General features: G+C 36.7%; 1 protein-coding gene and 1 pseudogene across 3 annotated transcripts in view; one reads left to right on the forward strand and one right to left on the reverse strand.

Moving 5' to 3' along the window:
* The window catches only part of NKAIN3 (sodium/potassium transporting ATPase interacting 3), a 617,017-nt gene that overhangs the window by 339,474 nt on the left and 256,190 nt on the right, over positions 1–21,353 (reverse strand). The gene's annotated exons all lie outside the window — the stretch shown is intronic.
* Positions 1–21,353, forward strand: part of LOC144300125 (putative charged multivesicular body protein 4B-like protein CHMP4BP1 pseudogene) — a 79,269-nt pseudogene that overhangs the window by 3,345 nt on the left and 54,571 nt on the right.

Genomic DNA, 21,353 nt, shown 5'->3' on the forward strand with positions numbered 1-21,353 from the left:
TGAAGTCCATTTTAGACCTAATGTTCTATGGTTCTATATTTACACAAGATCATGGCATTTTTGTTTTCCTCATAAAGTAAAGTTTGGAGATCAATAATGCTAAATAACACTAAATACTCCTTTGTGAATATCTTAGAAGCTGATCTGGTTTCTGGGAAGCTAGTGTCAAGTACTACAAAGAAATCAAACAATCCATTACTTAAAATGTTGCCCTGTACGTGAACAGATATATAATAATCAGAGGGAATCCAGTTCAACCTCTCTTCCAATGCAGAATTCTACTTTAAAATGCTCCTAATTAATTAATAGTCAGCTTCTTGCTATGATGGGAAATTTGGTGTAGGGGCTCATTCCACTTCTGGAATGCTCTAAGTTAGAAAGTACTTATGTATTTGAGCTCAACTCTGGTTCTCTGTAGAATCCAAAATTTTTTCCCCCTCATTCTGTTCTCTGTAGTCATCCTTCTATATTTGTACTAGTCTTGCACACTGAATATTGTTATTATATATGCCCCTCCTTTCCCATCTTGTGCTCATTCACTCAAATTCTCATTCTTTCAATCTTTCTCTCATTCCATAGGTTCCAGGGCTTTCTTCCTGCAGGTTGCCCTCTCTGATCCACTCTTAGGATCAATCCCTCTCATACAATGTACCAGACACAATCTTCAGATGGGGTACGGCCCCATAAACCTGGGTGTGATGTACATATTGGGCACAAAAGGAAGGTGTTTTATTTGTTTTTGTTTTTGTTTTTTTTTTAAGGAAGGTGTTTTAAAAGTCACAGTGTAACTTGTGCCCTATTAAAACTGCCAGTTATTTAATGTGAATTGTTGTTTGATTCCCACTCAAAAGTTCAATATGAGACATATTCATTTCACTAACTATACACAACTGTCATGCTTTCACCCTGTGTCAGAACAGAGTTACATTCCCTGCAAATCTTTGAATTCATAGATAGGAAAATATAATTGTGGTTCTATCGATAATTAACTCAGATTTTTGAAATTTAGATAAGAAGACCACTAGCAACAATCTTGTAAATATCTAAGAAAGTTTTAACATAGATCTTAATTGCTTTATAAGCTTTATATAGTTGATTTAACCTTCATGACATCATCTGATAAAATCTTAATATGAATATTTGGAGAAAATTATTAATGTCTAAATCATCTCATCTTATTTTCTCTATTTTTATTTTAACTATGAATTATTTCAAATACATATAATGTACTTATCACTATATTCATACCAGGATTCCTTTTCTTTTCCTGAGGCATAAATAAAGCATTGCAGCTAATGTCCTGTTCACAACCACTTCCTTGTTTGTCCTTTCTAGGGGTAAACACTGTTTGAAGTTGGAGTCCATCATCTCTATGTATATTTTTATATTTTTACTATATATTCAAGTATATATGTAAGCCATATATAATATATTTTGTTTCAAACACTTATATGAGTGGTATCATGCTGTATGTATCTTTTTTGCAACTTTCCTTCTTTTTCCAGTATTATGTTTCCAGTTTTATTCATGTTGATATATGTATATCTAGCTCATTCATTTTGACAAATATATGATAAGTTTCTAAATAATTAGCTAATTTAGTTAGCAAACCTTTTATGGAAAGGTCAACTGATTGCATTCGATTTCTCCCCATTACAGCCAGTATGCTTTTTAGTGTATGTGTGAGAGTTTTCATAGGGTCTATCCGTCAAAGTTGGAATTGTGAAGTCAGACCATGTATATGTATTCAACTCTCCAGGTTATTTACAAATTGCTCTTTAAATGGTTATATTCATGTTCAGAAGAAAAGCTGTTGTTCTATATAAAGATAAGACAAAATTTCTTTTGAACAAAAAGTAAAATGTGAAGGGGTTTAGGACAAATATCCTGGAAATGTACCATTTTGGCATGATTATTCTGATTTAAAAGCAATCAAAACCCAGCAGGTTCAGGGCATACTTCCCCCTCATTTGCCTAAATTTACATTGGAAAGAGGGGCCTGTACCAGAAGGGAAGGGAACTATTTACAGACTCCTTTTTATCTAAGAAACTTATCTATATATGGGGCAGCCTTTGTCTTCTAACCATTTTCTCTCACCTTCCTGTTAAAAGCCTTCCTCTCATTTGTGCCCCCAGACTCCCATCCCTCTCCTTAGCACAGGACATCATTAAACCTCATTTTGCCTGACCTTATTTGGAATCTCTTATGTTTATACGGATTCCTCTTATGTAAGTAATTAACCTTTGACTTTCTTCTGTTAATTTGTCTCCTGTCAACTTAATTCTTGAACCAGCCAGAAGAATTCTGAGGGGTAAGGGGAAATTTTCCTCCTCAACCCCTACAATGTTCAATAAACTTATGAGCTAGTGTAAGGAGACAACAATAAAAAAAATAATTTTAAAAGATAAATTCAAACCCAATGGCACTATTTGGTAAAATGGATGCACTGAGGAACATTTTAAGAAAAGGTTTTGTGAAATTCTCCACTATAGTTAGTACAGGGAGAAATGCTCTTCTCATTGTTCTCCATTGTATTATATAATGGCTCCTTTGTAGCTGCAATGGGAAAGATGTCCTTGTGGGGACTGTAAGAAAACTGTACTTCTTGACATCTGTTTTAATTTTATTTTCTTTACTCTATAACTTTTATAAATGTTGATATTTTCCTCTTTATTTTGACCAAAGCTTCCAGAGGGAAGCTTTGACCACACAAGCAAATGTGTGACCACCACTGACAACAATGCAAAACAGAGTGATAGAATAAACTTGTGCTTGGCACAGTTGTTGTTTTTTTTCCTACTCATACCCTCTCCCCTCTCTCCAACAAAATTTTCCATGAATTTATTTCATTTGGTGATAATATTAGTGTTTTTTTTTAATTTTTATTTATTTATGATAGTTACAGAGAGAAAGAGAGGCAGAGACACAGGCAGAGGGAGAAGCAGGCTCCATGCACCGGGAGCCCGATGTGGGATTCGATCCTGGGTCTCCAGGATCGCGCCCTGGGCCAAAGGCAGGCGCCAAACCGCTGCGCCACTCAGGGATCCCTATTAGTGTTTTTTATAAGCTTCCTCAAATCCCTTTTGGAGTGAGATGGGTTATATAAGAATAAATCAGTAAAAAAGAAAGAAAGAAAGAAAAAGTGAGAAAAATAAATCTCTATAGTGAAGTTTTAGAATATAAGTGAGGTCCCCAGACGATGACCGAGAAAGAATTCTTGAGATGTCTTTCATGCAAAATGGTGGTTTTACTAAAGCATAGGGACAGGACCCCTGGCATGGGCAGGAAGTGCTGCTGCCCTGGGCTTGTGAGGGTGGCTGATTGTATACCTGGGAGTGGGGGGAGGTATGGAAAAGGGAGATTTCAAAAAAACTTTCATATGCTAAGGAAGACCTACAGGATACTGGAGGCCTTGCCATTGTCAAGTTAAAGATTGTTTTTCCCTTGTGCAAGGCATTAAGACAATTGGAAACTTCCTGAGGAAGGTCACACATATCCCACGCTGGGCAGGGGGCAGGGTTGTTTGTGGGATATCAGCTGTGTTTTGTCCTCCACTAGCCCTGTTCCCCATCAACTACAATCAAAATCTAAAGCTCTGATCTTGCTTTCTAAACTACCTTCTGGACATTTCCAGTTAAATGACCTACAATTGACTCAAACTCTAAAATAAAACTCATCATCTTCCTCACAAAATAGGCTCCTCTTTCTGATATCCCATCAAAAATGTGTTATTGATTATTTTACATAATAAAAGTAATTCTGCATATTATTAATAGTGGTAAGATAGTAGAGAAGGGGGATTCCACTCACATAATTTGTTAGTTCCCTCCACAACCTCGCCTATATATAAAGTATTATTATGTAATAGAGAAATTTGGAGTTCTCTTTATCTCATTTCAAGCATGAATATGGATTGTTTAGCATGTGTTCTAAGTGTTAGGGTGATGTGTATCCTATGTTCAGCATCAGGAATACAAAGTGAGATGGACACAATCCCTGCCCTCTAAGAAGGCAACCTCAGCATCATCTCTGACTCTATTACACCTTCACCAGATATATTTAGTCACCCTGTAACTGATTCTTTTGTATTATTTTATGGTATCCTTCTAATATTCTTGTACAACCCCTACTGCTTGCAGTTCTTTTATCTCATTCTTAGACCACTGTGTTTTCTTCCTCATTAATTTCTCCAATCCTAGGCCTTCAATCCTGCCATCTTTCTTGCTGAACACTGTTGTCAGATTAATATTCTCTAAATCTTGGCCATCTCTTTCCTGCTTCAGATAGCTCTACTTCCACATCTTATCCCTCGGCCTGTCTGGCAACTTTCCATAAGCACCAGTTCAACTTCTAACTCTTCTGTTCCCACAGTAGCTCTCCCATGCCCCATTGCTCCCATTCTAGGGCAGGACCACCTCTACTGCTTCCGAGACAATGGAGAAGTTTCAGGTTCCTGTTATTCTTAATTCCTGATTCTTAAGTCAGTATAGATATTATGAGTTTGACAACTCTATGTTTGCAGTCCTGACAAATAGAAGAAACAACAGTGCTATATTCCTATTTGAGAAAGAAATGGAGAAGATTGGTAATTACGGTGTGGTTATACCCATGGCAGGAGTATGCTTACCATGGAAAGCTGTCTTCCATGTGTAATATATGGAGAAAATACTAAGAAAGGACCTAACTTAAACTTAGGCACTGAGGAGGGCACTTGACAGGACGAGCACTGGGTGTTACGCTATATGTTGACAAATCGAACTCCAATAAAAAAATATACAAAAAAAAAACTATAGGCATTTACTTTTTTTTTTTTTTAAGATTTTATTTATTTATTCATGAGAGACACAGAAAGAGAGAGGCAGAGACACAGGAAGAGGGAGAAGCAGGCTCCATGCAGGGAGCCTGATGTGGGACTCTTTCCCAGTACTCCAGGATCATGCATTGAGCCGAAGGTAGGTGCTCAACCACTGGGCCACCCAGGAGTCCAATATAGGAATTTACTTAACAAGTCCTGAAACCATTTACTTGGGTCGTGTCTGATAGTAAAATAATGTTATTAAATTTTTAATGGATAAAATATGGGTGAGAAAAATAAATTAAATATAATTTTCAATTATTTATATAGTGAAAGACGCCAGGAACTCTTCCAATTAAAGTTTTGATATAAACACCTCTAATCAGCACCAAATGCTATTCTGTTCCAAAGAAGAGCAAGATACTGGTATGGAAAAAAAGAAGAGAGAGCAAAAAAGGTGATTTCACTCAATGGAATGCTTGTTAGGAACAAGGGGTCCTTCTGATGTGATCCTTTCCTCTATGTATGCAATTGCCTCCTCCTCCTCCTCCTCTACCTGTTACTCAGTATTTGTTTTTTCTTTTGAAATGTCAATTTTGAAAAGGTTACAATTCACTCCTAAGTATGCATCCCTTAGTAAGCATTTGAAAAAAAATATATAATCAGCTCTCCTTAGGGGGTTCTGCAGCAGAACTCTCGGTACAGAGCTCCCCATTAAAGCTAATCGGAGTGTAGTTGATAGCTCACAGCAGGAATTATAAAGCTGTTAGCAATTGAAGAAATTTATATGGAATCATTTACCCTTCGAGGGTCTCTCCACACCACCCCCCACCACAGTAGCCTCTGTAAAAGATGAGATAGATGACAGGGCAATAGTTGGTTCTGTGTAGGCTCTTTCCTATGGACTCTCTCGTAAAATCAATCCTTAAGTGCAATTAATACATCTTTAATACGACCATATACATCACCAAACTAATGCAGCTATTAACCTAGAGTATCTCAAGAATTTGTTGAAGGCTTGCATTCATTTTATAAAATCTCAAGATATACTCAGTAGGGCAGCAAACAAGTCACCAACATGGGATGGACAGGGTGCTCTTAAGAATAAAGAGTGAGGGGCACCTGGGTGGCACAGTCAGTTAAACACGTGACTTTTGGTTTCGGCTCAGGTCATAATCTCATGGGTCGCGGGATAGAGCCCCATGTTGGGCTCCAGTCTCAATGGGGAGTCTGCTTGGGATTCTTTCCTTCTTCTTCTCCTCCCTCCCCCTCTGTCTTTCACCCTCCTCTCTTAAATAAATGAATAAAACTTCAATAAAAGGACTAGACAGTGAAAATAGTACAACTGTTTAGTTTAAAGCCTTTGCAAAGAAAGCACAACAAATTTGAAAATTCTGGATAGCTACCTTAGAAGGATGGGGTATGCCTGGAGATTTCAAATAATTAAAGAATGCCATGAGGGTTAATTGATGTCAGTAGTGCAAGGCTAAGGAAACCACTCACTATGGATTGGATTGAAGGTGAATAATTTGTTCCATCCAGGGCTATTTTCTGAATGACCTATGCTGATTCCCATCAGCAGATAGAATTAGTTATCACTGCCAATGTGTCCCTTCAGGGCCTGCTCATTTTTCAATTCACTGCCATTTGGTTGAGTTATTCCCTAAATGAATCAATCACTAATTCATAATTAGATCTAATGACAGCATAAATCTCTGTAGTGGAAAACTTTGGAGATGACAACGTGAATCTTTAGACAATTCAGAGATACGATATGTTTGTTATTCTTAAAACTAATTTAAGACTTGGCTTAAAATCCAGGTCAAGATACATTAGCTAAAAATTATTTTGTTTTTGGGTTTAGTGTGATGAAGTTAACAGTTCTTTTGTTCATCTTGCCTTGTTTTTCACATCCCTACACAGCAACTATTCTAGAGTACCAGATTTAGCAATGTCACTGACATAAAAGGTCTTGTCATCAGCTCAATGTTATAGAGTAAATTATATGAAAGTAACTATTGTTACTTTAAGGCCAGATCATCATCCCTGAGGACCAAAAAGTCCCACAGGAGAAATCCCTTGTGGCTTTGCTAAGACTCTGTAAAACAATGGACTATAAAATAATGAGTCTGGATAAACTAGCTGGATTTTCTAATTCATCTTTTTCTCTCTGAAGCTTGGGCAAGTCTGGTTCCAGTGTAGTGCTGTTGGTATCACAGTCAGAACTCATTGTTTTCTCTTATGCTTGTTCCACTACATGCTCTTAAGTACAGCTGAACATACATTTAAATGTGAAACATACTCTCCTTAATGTACTACCCCCCTACCCTCTCCCAATATTCAGAGCCCTGATACCTTGGAGGTCAAGATAAAACCCAGAGATCCTCCACTGTGATATCTCATGGGAATGCTGCGCATGCCTACAGTGTGGACCTTCCTCTTTTCCTTTTCCTGCACCAGGGAAATACTTTCCAGTTCTAAATGTTTTGATTTCTGATATGCAGCAGTGAATATGGGTTGGCTATTTAATTACTCCCTCTCACAAGTTTGCCTAGCTGTTCACTTATCAAACTTAACATTTTGCATCTGTTCAGGTAAGTCAAATATTGAGGAACAAGGTCAATACTGGGGCACTTGGTCACTGCGTTATATGTTCCAAGGGCCAAAATTCCCCAGCACTCTCTCACCAAAACAGTATTTAAATGAATACATGTTTCACATAGGAGTATAATGGGATCTAACCTCAGAGCAAATCCTAGACTGCTGCCTTTTTTGGACTCTACTTTTTATTTACTCTCAGCTCCACAAGAGGACTAGGGTCGTTATGCAACTTGGATGTCCTTGCCACCACTGTTTCCTAACAACTGTCTCATCCAGAGAACTCACGCCTAATCTCAGCCAAAACACGGAGAAGTTTCAGTTTCATATACATAATGTTTTAAAAGCAATTATAACATTTAATAATTCAGACTTCCCTGGACCAAGGATAAAAATGGTTTAGGGAAAACCTTAACTAAATCTTATCCAGGAATAAAGGTTTTGATGACATCAGCCAGAGATGTTTTCCAGCTTCTATAATCATTCCTTTTAGAACTGGCAAGTCCTAAGTACTCTGGATTAATGAACCTTCTAAGATAAACTAAACTAGAACTGATATTATAGAGAATTGGATGCTTCAATCTAGGTCCAGATCCAAGATGCTCTTTTTGTTCATGATTCAGCTACACTGCAAACAATTAAAGCTACCCAAGATGATTTCCAAGTGGGATCAATGGGTTGACTCTGCATTTAATTCAATGTGGATGTGTCCTTGGCCTCAGCAGTCTTCTGCAGACCACTTAAATGAGATCTCTGTGTGTGTCCCTCAGAGACTCACATGGGATTTACTGTCAATTGACCTTGATCACACTTTTAGCCATGGAAAGGATTCCTCTACCACTCCAGAACTTTCCTAATTTCATAATTGAACACTTGCTCGATTATTAACACATTCCCAGGCAAGAAGAATAAAAGAAAACTCTATAGAGCCAGTCACATAATCAGACAGATTAATTGTTCTTCCAATAGCAACATTTAAAAACAGCTGGCATGTGGCCTCTCTACCCACGGGTTATCCAAGAATCAGAGAATCAGGCAGGAAGAGAGACCTTGAGAGAACATTGATGCAATCCCTTGGTCCTTCTGGAAGCTTGCAACTAAATCATCTCAGACAGAGGTACATTTGCCCGAATTTTAATGAGCTCAGGGGACAGAGCTCTCATGACTTCCTATTCAGAATAGGAAAAAATCTTTTCTCACAGCTAAACGATCTCTCCCTTTAGAGCTGAAGTCTATTCATTATGTCTGGCTGTGGTTTGAGATGGAGAAGGGCTTCTCTAACAATTCCTAAATCACACATTCTCTACAGGACACGAAGCCACTTCCTACCTTGCAGATCATATTCTCACAAAACGTATAAAATATTAAATTTTGGGGAGTGACATTCCTTGTTTCTCAAAGTTATCTCTATTTCTCCTTAGCTCTTAACTCTAGAGTTAAATATTATTTTCTAGTAAAGTCTAACCAGATATGAGTAAAATAAAAAAGTCTCTATGCTGTCCACTCTGGTAGACACCAATCATATGTGTACTTGACATATGGCTAACGTGATTGAGAAACTGAATTTTAAATTTTACTTGACTGTACTAAATTTAAGTTTAGATCTAAAGACTGGTATTTGCTACTTTTTTTTTTTTTTGTATTTGAATGTTTGGAAGACGTTCAATATGTTTAGGACATTTTGGGTTTGTACATTTACTTTTTCAAATGTAAATTTTATGACATGAATAATGTTCAAGTAATGCTGATGGAAAGTTAGCATCCATTTTGAGATGTCTTTTAGTGTATAATACACAGAGGATTTTGAAGACTTAATATAAAAAGAACATTTAAGTATCTCATTAATATTTTCATGTTGATTACATATTGAAACTATAATATTTTGGATATACTGGGTGCTATAGACTAAACGCTTCTGTATCTTCCCCAGAAAAATTCTTATGTTAAAACCCTAATTCCCAGTGTGATGGTATTTGGAGGTAGGGCCTTTAAGGGATAATTAGGTCATGAAGGTGGAGCCCTCAGCAGGATCCAATTATGCTGCCACCCTGTCCTTGGACTTCCCAGCCTCCAAAAATGTGAGCAATGTTCCTTGTTGAAGCCACCCAGTCTACAGTATCTTGTGATGGCAGCCTGAACTAAGACACTGGGTTAAATAAAATATGTTATCAAAATTAACTTTATCTTTAAAAAAGAACTATTCTTAATATAACTAATCACAATCTTGAAAATAATCCCTTAATGGGCATTCTATACCTTACTATATCGCCTCTCATAAGCATCATAAATCTGACACAGGACTAAAAGGTCGAAGGAAAGGAAGTTGGAAGAGCAGGATTTTAAATGTTGTACCATAAGGTCATGATTAAAAGCAGCCCAGGGAAAAGAATTTAAGGTCTTCTACATGGTCTTAGCCCTCCAGCTAGTTACAAAATCAAATGTCTAATGTATACAAGCATATCAACTTCAAGGTTTTTTTTTGTTTTGTTTTGTATTGTTTGTTTCACAGCTTGATATGATTATGCATATGATAGATGTGAAACGGGAGTCTGCAAAAACAGGGAAAATGCTGCAAAAGGAATTTTACACATCCTCAGGATGGTCTGGGAAGGCCTCAGACAGTCCCATCTACATAGGGTTATGCTCGGTTGTATATGGTATGATGTATGTGCACAAGTTTGTGGCTTGAGACTTGTATTGCAAGGCAAATTCACAGAGATAAAGAGTCTTGGCAATTTGAAAATTTAGCAAGCTATTTTGATTGCAACTTGGTATAAAAATATTAGCAGCATTATAACTCGGAAATAATTTTTGAAAATGTTGCCTCATAGATTAGAACTAAGGAAGGGCCCATTGCCAGACCCAACTCTGTCCAAGAGGAAAGATAATCATGCAGAGATGCCCACAGAAAGTTGATCTGGGGCGGGGGCGGGGGTCAATGTTCACTTCTATCACCTTAACTTAAAAGCTGACTTTTCTTTTCCTTTGGACCCCCCTTCAGGTGTCTTTTAATCATACTAAAAGAACATTCTATGTGGGTACCCCCTGTGATTATAAGCATTAATATTTTATATGTTCTCATGGATTCTGATCTTCTAAGAAAGTAACATCTAATGACCAGCAGCTTTTCTTTGATATGAGATATATTTGTGACAGCAACATTTTAAGTGTCTGGAAAGTGAATCTGGCCTGTTCTGACAGAGGAGCCCCCAAGAGGATGAACACAGAACACATGAGATACCTGTTTCCAGATCTTTTAATGAATCATCATGAGAATTTTAGCAACTTAACTTTCTCCTCTAACTTTTCCTCAACATTTTGAAATACAGCCTCCTGTTATTTCATTTTTTAAAAATATGCAAACACCGACAGGAATGTAACCACACTGCTATCAGAAGCTCCCTGAGGGCATGGATTGTGTCTCCAACCTCTGGGTGCTCTAAGTCCTGCTATGTACATGACCTGGTACAAAAGTCTACATGAAATATTGAATGGGTTTTTTTAGCCCTTATGCGTATGAAAAGTATGTCCACTTCGCATGTTGTTAAAGTTATTAAATATTAGAATTTGAATGCTAAAATGACTCTGAGAGATTGTCTAGTAAATTCTTTCATGGTAGAACTCACAAAGCTGGGACCCAGGCATTAATGTCACTTCTAAATCCTATAGCTAGTTAGCAGAAAACTGTAGCTAGAATCCAGGTCATGGAAAGATTTACTTCTTTATGCTGTCTTAGCAATAGCTGAGATTACTTAGGTGGACTTTTATGAACAACTCAAATTCACAGACAAAATATTTCAGAGTCCACTTTTTGGTCTCTCCTTTTAACTTGAAAGAGTCATGGTAGAAAAAAGTAATTTTTAATGTTTTTAGAAAAACAATTTTTAATCTTTTGATACCTAATGTTCTTGTTGCCAAAAGTTAAAATCAAATGTTTATAATATGATGAAATCATATTTCCTTAATATCCAGCATTGCTTAGCATTTACTCTGTGCCAGGAACTGTATCAAGCTCTTCACATGCATTATCTCATTTAATCTTCCAACATCCCAAGGAGGTAGGCTATAGTACTATATTAATACTTTGCAATGAGGGAACTGATACACAGAGTGGTTACCTAATAGCCCAAAGTCCAACATTAATCTATTTCAATAATAGAATCAATTGGGCATTTGTAGGTGCCGAATTACACTTGATCCTTCAACATCTGCTCTCACAATCAACTCATTTGGCTGAAAATGACCAGTCAGGTGTGCTCATGCTGTGATTCCGATGCTGACATAGATGAATATGAATACAGATATAGTTATAAACACACACATAGACATAGATATATTCTCCTGAATATTTTCATTTCTAATGAAATTCTGAAAAGCAAACATTAAAGACAGACCCAGAGCACATAGGTGGCTCAGTGGGTTAAGCATCTGCCTATGGCTCAGGTCAAGATATCAGGGTCCTGGAATCCAGCCCCACATTGCACTCCCTGCCCAGTGGGAAGTTTGCTTCTTTACCTCTCTCTGTCCTTGCCCCCTGCTCATGCGAGTGCTCTCTTTCTCAAATAAATAAATAAATAAATAAATAAATAAAGCCATTAATAAAAAAATTAATGACAGATCTCTTGTTTTAATGTATTGTTGGATTTGGTTTTCTAATATTTTGTTGGGGATTTTTACATCTATGTTCACCAGAGATACTGGACTGTAGTTTTCTTTTTTTGTAGCGTCTTTGTCTGATTTTGTTTTCAGGGTAATCCAGGCTTGTAGAATGAACTTGGAAGCTTTCCTTCATCTTTATTCACCACAATCAAGTGGGATTTATTTCAGGGATGCAAAGGTGGTTCAATATTCACAAATCAATCAATGTGACATATCACATTAACAAGAGAAAGGATAAAAACCATATGATCATCTCAATAGATGCAGAAAAAGCACTTGGCAAAGTACAACACAAATTCATAATAAAAACTCTCAACAAAATAGGTTTCAAGGGAACATACTGCAACATAATAGGAACCATATATGAAAAACTCACAGCCAACATCGTACTTAAAGGTGAAAAACTGAGAGCTTTCCTCTAAGATCAGGAACAAGACAAGGATGTCCATTCACATCACGGTTATTCAACATAGTACTGGAGGTCCTAACCACACAGACAAGAGAAAGAATTAAAGACATACAAATTGGTAAGGAAGAAGTACAACTTACTATTTTTAGATGACGTGATAAATACATAGAAAACCGTAAAGATTCCACCAAAACCTACTAGAACTCATAAATGAATTCAGTAAAGTCACAGGATACAAAATTAATAGACAAATCTTTCTGGACACTAATAATGAAGTATCAGAAAGATAAATTAATAAAACAGTCCCACTTATAGTTGCATCAAAAAAGAATAAAAAAACCTGAGAAACAAACTTAACCAAGAAGGTGAAAGACCTATAATCCAAAAACTATAAAACACTGATGAAAGAAATTGAAGACAATACAAACAAATGGAAAGATATTCCATGCTGATGGACTGGAAGAATCAATATTCTTAAAATGTCCATACTAACCAAAGCAATTACAGATTTAATGCAATCCAGTCAAAATACCAACAATGTTTTTTATAGAACTAGAAAAAAATATTCCTAAAACTTGTACAGAACCACAGGAGATCCCAAATAGCCAAAGCAATCTTGATAAAGAACAGGGACCTCTGGGTGGCTCAATGGTTTAGTGCCTGCCTTCAGACCAGAGCATGACCCTGGAATTCCAGGATCGAGTCCCACATCAGGTTCCCTGTAAGGAGACTGCTTCTCCCTCTGTCTGTGTCTCTGACTCTCTCTCTCTGTGTCTCTCATGAATAAATAAATAAAATACTTTTTTTTAAAAGAAGAACAAGGCTGGAGGTGTCACAATCCCAGATTTCAAGAGATACTACAAAGCTATAGTTATCAAAACAATTATCATCCTGGCACAAACCTAGCATTTAGATCAATGCAACAGAAGAGAGAACCCAGAAATAAACCCAAATCTGTGTGGTCAATTAGCTTATAGCAAAGGAGGCAAGAATATACAATGGGGAAAAAGACAGTCTCTTCAACAAATGGTGCTGGGAAAACTGGACATCTACATGCAAAAAAATGAAACTGGACTACTTTCTTACACCATACACAAAAATAAACTCAAAAAGGATAAAAGACTTACATTTGAGACCTGAAAACATAAAAATCATGGAAGAAAATATAGGCAGTGATTTCTTAGACATTAGCCATAGAAGCATTTTTTTACATGTTTCCTTAGGCAAAGAAAACAAAATCAAAATTAAATTATTGGGACTATACCAAAATAAAAAGCTTTTGCAGAGCAAAGGAAACCATCCACAAAATGACAAGACAAACTACTGAATGAGAGAAGATATTTGTAAATGATACATCACATAAGGCGCTAATATCTGAAATATATAAAGAACTTATACAGCTCAAAATAAAGAAAAAACAAATAATCTGATTAAAAATGGGCAGAGGACCTGAATAGATAGATGTTTTTCCAAAAATAATATACAATTTGCCAAGAGATACACAATAAGAAGCTCAACATCATTCATCATTAGGGAAATGCAAATCAAAATGACAATGATATATCACTTCACACAAGTCAGAATGGCCAGAGACAAAAAGAAAAGATATAAGTGTTGGTAAGGAAAAAGGAACCCTCATACACTCTTTGTGAGAATGCAAACTGGTGCTGCCACTGTGGAAATCAGTATGGAGGTGTCTCAAAAAAACGGGAAATAGGAATGCCTGGGTGGCTCAGTGGTTGAGCATCTGTCTTTGGCTCAGGGCGTGATCCCATGGTCCTGGGATCAAGTCCCACATTGGGGTCCCTTCATGGAGCCTGCTTCTCTTCTCCCTCTACCTATGTCTCTGCCTCTCTCTGTCTCTCATGAGTAAAAAAATAAAATCTTAAAAAAAAAAAAACAGGGATCCCTGGGTGGCTCAGCGGTTTAGCACCTGCCTTTGGCCCAGGGCGCGATCCTGGAGTCCCGGGATCGAGTCCCACATCGGGCTCCCGGCATGGAGCCTGCTTCTCCCTCCTCCTGTGTCTCTGCCTCTCTCTCTCTCTGTCTATCATAAATAAATAAATCTTAAAAAAAAAAAAACCCAAAAACCTAAAAATAGAATTACCATATGATTCAGTAATTCTACTCCTAGGTGTCTACCTAAAGAAAATGAAACACTAACTTGAAAAGATATATGCACCTCTATGTTTATTGCAGCATTGTTTATAATAACGAAGATATGGAAGCAACCAAAGTGTCCATCCATAGATGAATGCATAAAGAAGCTGTAACATGTATATACCATGAAATATTACTCAGCCATAAAAAAAGAATGAAGTCCTGCCATTTGCAATAACATGGGTGGATTCTGAGGGTATAATGCTAAATGAAATTAGACACAGAAAGACAGATACAATATGATTTTACTCATATGTGGAAGTTAAGTAGCAAAATCAAAGAACAACAACAAAAACAACAAAAAAGAGACAAAAAACAGGATTCTTAAAGAACAAACTGGTAGTTGCCAGAGGAGGGGTAGGTGGGAGGATGGGTGAAATAGATAGAAAAGATAGAAAAGATTAAAAGAATTACAATTATCATAATGGGCACTGAAAAATATATAGAATTGTTGAATCATTATATTATACACTTGAAACTAATACAGTACTGTATGGCAATTATACTTCAAAAGTCAACAGACCCATTGTAAACAAACTACTGACCACAGTATTTCAGTAAAACTCAAAATCCATGGTTCTAAGAGAACAAAGTATATGCATCACAAGATGCTAGTGCTGGAAGGAAACATGAAAAACATCTGGTTATGGATGAGGATATTTATTTGCTTTTACTTTCTTAGCCATGCACACTGTGTGGTAGAAATTACTAGTGCTTGGCCATATCCTATTCTTCATGGGAGATTAAACTTCCTTGCTGTTTTGTAGTTAGGTGCTGGTTCTGGACAATGGTCAATGAGTAGAAAATGTGTCACTTTCATCCAAACCTTCTAATTACTGATGAACAGCCATATAGTATTCTTGTTCTCTCCAATGTTAATGAAATGCTGTAAATTCCAGATTATGTGGATACAGGATGGTGAAGACTTCATTCACCTGTATCACTACAAAACTGCATGGAGAGCAATTGTCTTGGAGAATTACCTAAACTTGTGGCAGACTTTACTTAATAAGAAATAAATCTTCAGAATTTAGGAATATTTATGGCTATAGTGACAAATTTAAACTACTCAATTAACCCATTGCAGTTTTGAGAATAAGCTTAGCAGAAAAAACAGTCTTTGTGAAAAACCATTACTTTATTTTAAGCTTAAACAAGAACAATATGCCCCAATCTAAAAGTTATAACCAACCTGTGTAATCAGGGGAAAGAAATAACTACAATAAATCACTCATTTGTTCAATAAATATTTATGTATCAATTTTGTTCTTAAAAATACTATTATATAATTAATTTTGGCATTAAAATAGAACTTAATGATGGATTAAATGGGATGGTAATGAAGAGGATAGAATAGGTTGAAAATCAGTAAGGATTTATTGCCAGATGTCTGGAAGGAGCTGAAGTGGTGCCAACTACTAAAATATAGAAGACTGAAGGAAGAGTCATTTTGAGTGTTAGGTGAAGATCAAGTTCTCAGTTGGGTGGGTACACAATAAGTTTAAAAACAGATTTCCAGAATGGAAGTGTCAACATGGCAGTTGGGTACATATAGAGGGTTGATTCCCAAAGGAAAGATTTGAACTACTGAAGCAGCAAAATGAATAAGTGTCTAGGAATTAACTGAACCAGGAACCCATAAGATATGTACAAAGTATATTTTTAAGACTTTGTTAGAGAATGTCAATCATATATACATAAAAAGGAGAAATATACTTTGTTAATGGATGGATGGTTTCATACTTTAAAATCTTCATCGGGCAGCCCTGGTGGCTCAGCAGTTTAGCACTGCCTTCACTCCAGGGTGTGATCCTGAAGACCCGGGACTGAGTCCCACGTTAGGTTCCCTGCATGGAGCCTGCTCCTCCCCTCTGCCTGTGTCTCTGCCTCTCTCCCCCCCACCGCCCCCGCCCCCCCGTCTCCCGTCTCTCATGAATAAATAAATAAAATCTTTTAAAAAAAATCTTCATCTTTCTCGTTTATCCGTAAATTTGAGCATTAGCCCATTAAATTTGCAGAGAAAGCTTTTTGAAGATATCGGAGAATTAATTTCAAAGTAATGTGAATCCTAGGTTACTTTGACAAAGAAGAGCAAAAACAAGGATCTTCCTTTATCATACATGAGGACATATTTCAAAGTCCTAGTAAAGAAACAGAGGTGTGGTACTGGTTTAGTAAGATAACTATATCTGCATATATGCAAAAAATATTGCATCTGTATTAACTTGATATATGATCATGCTGGACCATTAATCAATGAGGAAATGATAGATTGTTTAGTGGAAGGTACTGGGAGAAAACTTGCTTATCAATTAAAGAAAAAAAATAACAGTTGAATCCTAACTTTATACTACACAGGGGCAGGAGGCAGGTTAAGACGGGTAAGAAAGGTAGTCATGATTAGAAATGGATTGTGAGAGGTGGAACTATAGGTTAGTACAAGAATAAATAGATGAATGTTTTGAGACTCCTAAATATACAAACCATATATCCAAAAATACCTGAAGGACTTGATTACATCTACACTTTGACTTTTTCTTAAAAAAATATTTTTAAATTTATTTGAGAGAGAAAGAGAGAGAGAGAGAGAAAAAAAACCAGTAAGGAAGAGGGGCAGAGGGAGAAGCAGACTCCCCGGTGAGCAGGGGGCCTGACCTGGGGATCAATCCCAGGATTCTGAGATCATGACCTGAGTCAAAGGCAGAGAGGCTTCAGGGACAGGCACCCTAAATTTTGACTTTTTGTTCAGCATAAGTTCTCTTCAGAAAAGTTAACAGATCATATACTGGAAAATAATTACAATATCTAAAATAAATAAGAGGTGATATCTTCAAAATGTAAGAAAACTGAAAATCAAGAAGATAGGAAACTCAACAGAAAAGCAAGGAAAGAATATAAACAGACAATTCATAGTGAAATCCAAATAGTTAACACATATATGAAGAACTGTCCAGGCTCACTAACAATTTAATAAAACAAGATAAATAAATAAATAAATAAATAAAACTAGCAAATTAAAACAAGATATGTCTTCACTTCTGTGAGAGTGACAAAAATGAGAAAACACAAACAATATCAAGTGCTGGTGAAGATGTGTGGAAACATAAATCCATGCAGAGTTATGGTGAAAGCATAAATTAACAAAATCTTTCTGGAAAACAATCTGGCAGGACTTAGTGAAATTAATTTTTTGTGTTCCTTATAATAGAACCACCCCTGATGGATATGAACACACACACACACATTTCCCTCATGACAAAAGAGAATATGCGTAAAAATACCACAGTGTTGTATATGGCATGAAAGAGACAAAGGCAGTTTAGCAGAGGGGAAGTAAAATGTGGAAGGTTCATGCTATGGAACTTAAGAAATATGTTAGAGGTACATGTAACAACATAAAGATTTTAAAAATAGTACTGTATGTAAAACAAATGTTAAAATCAGAATGACTCTTTTGGCACAATTTTGTTTTCTTCAAATTTAGCATAATTTTCCCTTCTTGAAAATATGCACAGACAAAAACAATATTGCAATGATATATCTCTACTTGAGGGTACTATTCAAGGATACTACATATAAAAAAGGAACTGAGCTGCTGTATTAGTAAATCTATAATCTGGCATATAATCTAAATCCTACTTAACCCGATAGAGAAGACCTGACCCCTATATATCTTCACTACACAAACACAATTTCTGATGACATGTAGAGAAACTTACATGTATTGTTAACTATATTCCAATAGGGAAATTTGGTTTAGGAAATCAATATTTAAAAGTTTAGAATACAGTGCAAGTAGACATGTACTATTGTATCCTGCCATAACTATTCTCATGCCTTATCTCTAGAAAATCGCAATAGAGTCTGTTACTAAGTATGAGCTGAAGTGACACAATGCAACATTACAGATGTGTTGTCTGAATCCTGCACTACATTTCATTGCAGTAAATGGCCTTAGTGTATTTTTTTCCTAGCAAGGTGTGAGGCATCTGTCATTATAATGCATTACCACTATTTACATACATGAGGCTAAACAGGACCTCTGTCTTCTAGTAATGCAAATTCTTTAACAAGAGGTTATTTTCCCCCAATAACTGTGTTCCAAAGGAAGTGTACATGATGCTGAACTCTCCAATTCAGTTTCTTTTGACATTATATATTTTTTTTCCAGAAATGGGTCTTATGATACCAGTAGGAGAGCAAATAGCATGATAAACTCACTTACTTTCTGAGTTGCCCCTACACCCTGTTGCAATATTTTTCTTTATGGTTACTTTTATTTGTGTCTAAATACTTCTTAGGAAGATAGTCATTTAAATGTCACTTGCTGGTAATGTACTATCTGTTCATAGGAAATGAAAACATGATAAATAAAAGTTTTCCTAAACAGAAAAGAAAGCAAAGATGAAGCAGAAAATGAGAATTTACACATGTGGTTTCATACACAGACTCTCCATGTGAAAGGCATGGTTTGATTTGTGGTAGCAGCTCGGATACCAGCAGTCCAACACACAGTTTGTTCATTACAAATGATTTTCCAGTATCAGTAACTGTGATGTGGACACTGCCCTTTAGGACTTGGGTTTGTGGGAGTCCTGTGAAGTGCCTATTCCCCCAGTGCAGTTTCTAGATGAAAGAATGAACAAATATAAAAGTGGAATTTGAGATCAAGGGAGGTGTTTCAGAGGACTAAAAACCAAAATAAGTATCTACCTCAAACAGAACTGACTATAAAGTCTAAAAGGCAGTCAGAGGGATCTAAAATACCAAATCCTATAAAACCAGGAAAATCGTGGTCACATATTGGAGGAGATTTATTCCTTGGTCTCATCGTAGGAGGCAGAAATGAGAAGATGTTTCCAGGTCTTCAATAATTATTGAAAAAAGAAGACTGGGTAAAAGAAATGGGTTAGGGAGATGACAGAAGTATTAGGTAAGCATGAGGGATTAGCTGACCAGGGCAATAGACTCCTTACAAACTCACAATCTCCCATTGATAGCCATAAATTTATTAGCTTGATATTCACAATCACTCAATTACTAAATCAATCATCCATTGATAATTTCAGTAACATTCGTGGAAAAGAACTCTCCATGGTCCTGGAAATGTCGTGTTAAATAAAAATTATCTCAGTTCTCTAGAATTTCATGGTATAAAATCAAAAGTAATTCACTCATTCATTTGTGCTAAGAGAAACTATATTTTTGAACATCTACTACATGCCAGGTATCATGCATGATGCTGGAACTATAAGTCTGAGTAAAATAGACCCAACGGATACTTTCACAGAGATTACTATTTAGATTGAGAAAGAGATATTTAAATAATTACAAAAAAAATTCCATGGTCATGAATAAAGATAAACAAAGTGAATGAGTGAGACATGACTCCCTTAAAATGTGGACCAGAATGCTAAGAAAGGCTTCCTTAGGGAAATAGTTCTTGAGCTGTGATCAGATAGAGGAGTAGGAGTTTGTTTGGTGAAGGTGGAGAAGATAGTATTCGAAGCAAAGGAGGGGAAATTGGTAAAGATTCTGTGAAGGAAGGAGATGGCATGGTATTTTTGAGTAAATGATGGAAGGCCAGTGTGATTTTGGTAGAGAGAGCAAGGAGATAAATGTACATTAAAGCGGAAGAGAGAGACCCCTTGTAAGGCTTTGCATGAAATCTAAGGATCTTTGTCCCCTGAAAATAACAAGCACCTTTTGAGAGGTTTTAAGTAGAGAATAGTCATCATAGTATTTTTTGTCCAGAAAAGATATATATATATATATTTTGCTGCAGCCTAAAGCACATTTGGGGAACAGCCAGAGGAATGCAAGGAAATTAATAAGATTTCTCCAGTGATGTGGATGGAAACTGATAATGGCCTGGAGTGGGCAGGTTACAATGGCTTTGGAGAGACTTAGAGAGTCATTGGTCACTGAGTCAATGACTCAATATAGTGAGATAAGTACCTCAAAAAGTGAAGGAGGAGCACCTGGATGGCTCAGTGGTTGAACATCTGCCTTTGGCTCAGGTCATGATCCCAGGGTCCTGGAATTGAGTTCTCCATCAGGCTCCGTTGTGGAGCCTGCATCTCCCTCTGCCTCTCTCTCTCTCTGTGTTTCTCATAAATAAATAAAATGTTTTTTTAAAAAGTGGGTTGAAGGAATAGGGACCCAGAAGGGAGTCAAAGAAATCAAACTGCAGGAGAAGATCCAGAAATAAATGCCCCCTAAGTGAAGTTTTGAAGAAGGAATTATTGGTTGAATGAGACCAAAGAGAGGATGTGGTAGTCTACCACCTGTGGAAGGCATGGGGGCAGATGTAGAGCCATACCAGTGTGGAAAGCACAGTCAAGAGTTTGTGCCAGAAGCTTTGAGTGTAAATAGCCTGGTAATTTGATGTAGGTTCTGTTAGAAAGGGGCGAGTAAAAGACAGAAACTGGCCAGAAACTTGGGGGCACCGCCACTTACCTGGGAATAAGAGAGTGGGCACCAGGAAACCACACTAAGAAGGAGCAGCTAGTTTTGTACAAGAAGAGCACAGGGGAAGGGCTGACACAGAGAAGGAAGGTGCATCAAGAGTCAAACTCCAAGAAGTGGTCAAGTAAGAAGACAACTGGATTTTAGCAAATGGGGCTTGTCTATAATATAGCCCCCAAATATTATCCAGAATAATCATGCACTATGATAAAAGCTCAACTTTTAGGCTCTTTTCTTCTCTTCTCTTCCTCACTGTTCTTTTA

Source organism: Canis aureus, chromosome 28 (assembly GCF_053574225.1).
Source record: "Canis aureus isolate CA01 chromosome 28, VMU_Caureus_v.1.0, whole genome shotgun sequence".
Lineage (NCBI taxonomy): Eukaryota > Metazoa > Chordata > Mammalia > Carnivora > Canidae > Canis > Canis aureus.